The sequence below is a fragment of the Schistocerca americana genome, unplaced genomic scaffold, assembly GCF_021461395.2.
Source record: "Schistocerca americana isolate TAMUIC-IGC-003095 unplaced genomic scaffold, iqSchAmer2.1 HiC_scaffold_15, whole genome shotgun sequence".
NCBI classification, from domain to species: domain Eukaryota; kingdom Metazoa; phylum Arthropoda; class Insecta; order Orthoptera; family Acrididae; genus Schistocerca; species Schistocerca americana.
This window is the reverse complement of record NW_025725583.1, coordinates 13,880,395-13,886,401: the sequence shown is the minus strand read 5'-3', so window position 1 is coordinate 13,886,401 and position 6,007 is coordinate 13,880,395.

The window sequence follows — 6,007 nt, the reverse complement described above, 5'->3', positions numbered from 1 at the left end:
GATACCAAGAGACATTAATCGTCTAAACAATTCTCTTACATTATTACCGACCGCTTGTGGTTCATCTGGAAACTGGTTTGTAAACAAAATGCGAGATCTGGGGGTCCAGTAAATGAAACAGGAGACAGTACGTGTCAGCTAATGGTTTTTTCTTGCGCTGGACCTGCACATATCCGTAGTTGCTGAGTATTAACCTTCTGTTACATGAGCAATTACCTCAGTCAGAATTATATGTCTTAGGCTTTTAACTCTTGCTGCCATGTGGGGTGAGATATAACGGCCTCTCCGGTGTCAACTAACGTCTGAAAAAGATCCATAAATCCTTCACCTCTCTTAGTTCCGTACGACCTTATGTCTCGTGCACACATAGCAACCCAATTATCGACAGTTATCTCCTGAACTGGTTTAGGAAGTTGTTTCTCGTCCACATAAGACCTTTGTTTATTAGACACGCATGGATGGCGAAAAATGTACGAAGTGCCTCTTTACCCTTCAGCATGAGAGTAAATTTCACAGCACAGCGAACAGCAAACAAAATGAACACCTTTCCTAACGCCATCCACAATAGACTTTAACAAGGTCCAAACTGAACTTTTAGAATTCGCTCCAGGCTGTGTGGTTCTCTACTCACCACTGATTAGTTTTTCTTTTACTTCCCTTTTTCTTGACATGTGCTCTTCATTCTGCAAATCACGTTTAGTTTCACGCTCTCATTTTGTGTGTTACGAAAAAAATGAAGAAATCCACTGAACACTGCTCTTTTCACCGCTCGTAGCCCGTAGCTCGCAACTGCGGTCAGTGCTACCAACAGTTCGTAGGTGCAGCAGACCAGTGCTTGCGCAGGGCACTGCTGCAGTGACGTCACAGTCACGCTCAGTGCGGAGCAGTGAGGGCGCGGCCCGTGGCCTGCGTCTCCATACGCAACTCTGCTGAAGCCGTGGCATACAGGTTCTTTCGCAACAGCACTTCTCGGCCCTTGGGGTGACGTCAGGGACTCGCTCGGCCCGAGACTGCTGTAGTCCACTGCGGCCGCAGCTCGCGGGCCAGGCCTCGGTGCACGACTCTGCACCGTGCTGCCCGTCGGTCCTCGATGCGGCTGCCCCGCCCGAGCTGGCAGCGTGAGACAAGGCTCGCAAGCCTGTCATGGCCACGGTCCTGGACGAGCCGCACTTCAATGATCTCCTCTGCGGCAAACTGCACAACCAGAGCTCACACTCAGCCGGTCGTCACCGACCGATTGACAGCATAAAAGCCAACTGCGAAGTCACTCCAGCAGTGGCTGCATCAATTACCACGGGCAGACACGTCCCTGAACATACTTAACCTCTTATCCTCAGAAAATGGATACCTTTCAAATTTTAAGTTAGTTTATCTTGTACAAATATGTCACGTGCCAATGTATATGAATTGTCAAACTGTTTATTTGAAACATGTCAAATAATGTATTGTTTTTCTTGTATACACCAATCTTGTAATTTTCTTGTACACTACTTGAAAGAGTACTCATGTATCAGCCAGTATCGTAGTCAAATGTATCGTAGACAAACGTAAGACACCAAGAAATTTTCCTTTCTTTATGTTTATGAAATACGTGTTTACCAGAGAGCCCACAAGTGTTAAAAAGTACATGTAATACTTTCTATGATGATAAAGAACAGAGAAACCTCCACATTTTTTCTGCGATCAGCAATGGGATGCCTTCCTGTTTCGTACCGTCCTTTGTTCTTCCGCTTTCGCTGTGTAATAATCTACACAACAGGCCATTAAAATTAGTATACCACGAAGATGACGTGCTACAGACTCGAAATTTAAATGACAGGAAGAAGATGTGTGATACGCAAATGATTACCTTTTCAGAGCATTCACGCAAGGTTGCTGCCGGTGGCGAAAACTACAACGTGCTGACATGAGGAAAGTTTCCAACAGATTTCTCATACAAAAACAGCAGTTGACCGGCGTTGCCTGGTTAAACGTTGTTGTGATGCCTCGTGTAAGGAGGAGAAATGCGTACCATCGCGTTTCCGACTTTGATAAAGGTAGGATTGTAGCATATTGCGATAGCGGTTTATCGTATCACGACATTGCTGCTCGCTTTGGTCGACATCCAATGACTGTAAGTAGAATATAGAATCGGTAGGTTCAGGAGGGTAATACGGAACGCCGTGCTGGATCCCAAAGGCCTCGTATCACTAACAGTCGAGATGACAGGCATCTTATCCACTTGAATGTAACTGATAGTGCAGCCACGTCTCGATCCCTGAGTCAACAGATGGGGACGTTTGCAAGACAACAACCATCTGCACGAACAGTTCGAAGACGTTTGCAGGAGCATGGACCATCAGGACGGAAACCGTGGGTGCAGTTACTCTTGATGTTGCATCACAGACAGTAGCGCTTGGGATGGTGTCGTCAACGACGAACCTGGGTGCACGAATGGCAAAACGTCGTTTTTTCGGATGAATCCAGGTTCTGTTTACAGCATCATGATGGTCGCATCTGTGTTTGGCGACATCGCGGTGAACGCACATTGGAGGCGTGTATTCGTCATCGCCATACTGGCGTATCACTTCGAACAGTGGACGTTACATTTCAGATGCGTTACGACCCGTGGCTCTACCCTTCATTCTATCACTGCGAAACCTTACATTTCAGGAGGATTAATTAACGACCGCATGTTGTAGGACCTGTACAGGCCGTTCTAATTACAGAAAATGTTCGACTGCTGCCGTGGCCAGTACATTCTCCAGATCTCTCACCAATTTAAAATGTCTGGTCAATGGTGGCCGATCAACTGGCTCGTCACAATACGCTAGTCACTACTCTTAATTAACTGTGGTATCGTGTTGAAGCTGCATGGCAAGCTATACCTATACACACCATCCTAGCTCTGTTTGACTCAATGCCCAGGCGTATCAAGACCGTAATTACGGCCAGAGTTGGTTGTTTTGGGCACTGATTTCTCAGGATCTATATCCCCAAATTGCCTGAAAATGTAATCACATGTCAGTTCTACTATAATATATTTGTCCAATGAAACACGTTTATCATCTGCATTTATTCTTGGTGCAGCAATTTTAATGGCCAGTAGTGTATCTTGTTAGCTCTTAAGAACCTTGAATATATTTAAGTACATCTAAATTAATAACTGTCAGATGTATTAACTTAACAAACTGAGCATATCTCTTTGTATAATGTCTTTATCAGCTTTGTATTCAGCTATTCGTGAAAGAAATGCAAAACCGCTGACGTGGAGCCAGTCCGCCATTGGTGTGACCCAAATACTGTTGAGCAATTTATCAGATGTTTTATGGTGCCCAACGAAACTGCAGTCCTACATAAACGAAGTCCGATAATCAATTAACTATACAGCATAATGCGATTGACTGATCGCGTAATGCACTTGCCTTATGAAATTTACATTGGAGGCACATATGTAGCTTTGCGTTTCTCTCGAACACCAACCTTGAGTAATATGAAATCACAACAGGAATCAACAAGCACTGCTCGGTTTATTTCAATTGACATTACTGAGCTGACTACCTGCTGGTAAGTGGTAGGTGATCATTACTATTTTCTTTACATTCTCTATCACCCTTCCACCTTCGCAAGCAGGTAAGGTAACAGTTACAGCTCAGAACTTCCACTGGCTCATATACCTACCACAGAGGCTGTTGCTATTGTTGGATGGGAACCACTTGTACTGTGGTTACTCTATGTGTGGTTGCAGATTAACATCATACAAGAGACATATCTGTTTACAACACCAAAATATACAAGAACCGCTACTTCAGTTCGGTTCATCGGCGAACAGTGTGAGATAAATAGGTTTTCCCATACGGGAACTAGCAGCACCGTTAATTTAGAGTAATATTGAAATGTCTTTTGCCATTTCAACAGCCGAGGGTGCTGAATCACAGGAGATCTACCTTACTCATGAGTTCTCCCAGGAAAGAACTTGCAAAATTATGGACCAGAAACCTACCTTTCCCTCCTATCTCCTTCCCCAATGTTGTTGTAGTAGTCTTCAGTCTGAAGACTGGTGTGATGCAGATGCCCAAGCTAGTCTATTCTGTGCAAGCCTCTTCAGCGCTGCACAGCTAACGCAATGTACATCAGTTTGAACCTGCGAACTGTATTCAAGACTTTGTCTACCTCAACAGTTTTAACACCTCCCCCTCCCCAACACCCACATATATACACATATCTCCATTACCAATCTGACAAGTCCTTGATGACCTAGGACATGCCCTATGAAACTAAGTTGTGCCGTAAGTTTCTTGTTTTCCCCAGTTCGAATCAGTATCTTCTTATCGGTTATTCGATTTGCAGTGCCACCACTATTTTTCGGTGCTACTCAGTAAAATTATAACATTGCCATGGCTGTTGCAATAGATCTTTGGAGTAAGCCAGCTCAGCACCGTCCCAACACCATTACGTCAGATGCAGCAATGCCACTGGCAGATTCCCACATTGTGCTCCAGGATAATGGCTGGCACCGCCATAACGACGTCACAGCAGAAAGGTAATGGCAGGCCTGTAACTACACATACGATCAGCAGACGTATCATCGTCTATATGGTTGCAAGCTGTGATTTGCAAAGCAAGAACGCTCTGTCCCAACATAAATTACCATTATTTGCAGCCAAAGGTGTCTCAGTCTGGTAGATACGTTTTGAGAGGAGAGGTCTTGCCGCTCCACGAGGCGTCATGAGGCTAGAAGCAGCCACCATGGGATTTGGCATCCACTAACTTTGGGCCCCTGTTGCTGGTTTTAAGATCAGTGCTGTGAGCTTAGCGTCTTACAGCCTGTGGTCCGACTGACAGGTGCAACCAGCCTTCGGCCATAGAAGGCAGTCGTTTGAGGCCACGAAAACTTGTTGCGTCAGTTCCTTAACACTCGCTGTCTTCAGCACACGTTATGGTGGACGTTGCACCACGGAATGTTCTAGTTTGTTCTTCAGTAAAATGTATGACTAATAGTGAAGGTTTTATGAGCAGCCATGTATCATCGTCAAGACAACAATCCCCCATCTCAACTCAGACCTCCACGTGTAGAGGTCATCCATCCTGGACCTCTACATTTTGATGTCAGAAGTGTGTGTTATGTCTAAATTTCAGTGACAGGGAAACCTTACCAGCCACTGTCCCTGGAGACGATGACTCTCGACTACTTCAGTGTTGCAGTTTCATCGACACACAACATCAGTGTGCAGTGGGTGAGTGGAGTGACTGTTCTATTTTTTCCCCTGCGACTATCGCGTCGACTCATAGCACCTTTTAGGAGCTTTTCAGTTCTGTTTTCATGTGTGACATGTGGAAAGTAAATTCAGACTTTGTTCTGAGGATGTGTAAATATGAACGTTATTTTTGCCTATCATCAATGAGTGTAGCTCATTGTCTGGAAGTGTATAAGGTGTGAACCATGCGTAGCTTCTTAGAAGGGGGAGATGAGTTTTGTCGAGAAGTCGGAGTTTTGTGGTAGTTTTCGCCGTTTTGAATGGGCAATGTATTTCATTTTGAGCAAAAAATGTGGCTACTGCGTTTAAGCACGTAAAGTAGTAGTCACGAGTAGCCACTCAAGTGGAGAAGTTAAGTTATAACAATTGTTTGGATACAATTAGTTTAAGTGCCCTTGTCGCCATAGTGTTTTGTTCTCCTCGTTTGTTGTTTGCATAATTAGTGAGGTATACCCTGGAGGAGAGGTTGCGAATTTCTGCAACCTGGACCAGAGGTGCAGAGAAGTGCATGTGCCGATGATTTTTGCGTCTTGCGGAGTGCAACTGCCGACAGTAATTTTGTTGTAGATACTTAGGACGTGACACAGAAAGCTATCAATGAGACTGATTGTATTGCAGGTGTTTTGGGTACTGAAATGGTACACATGCATTAGTACTTTCGGAGGACGCATATTCGGCACCATCTGTGACTTCACTACCTCCTCAGAAGGTGCGAAGAGAAGAAAGAGGAAATGTGTTTGTAAGGTTTATGATCGGGCCGACAAGGTTTG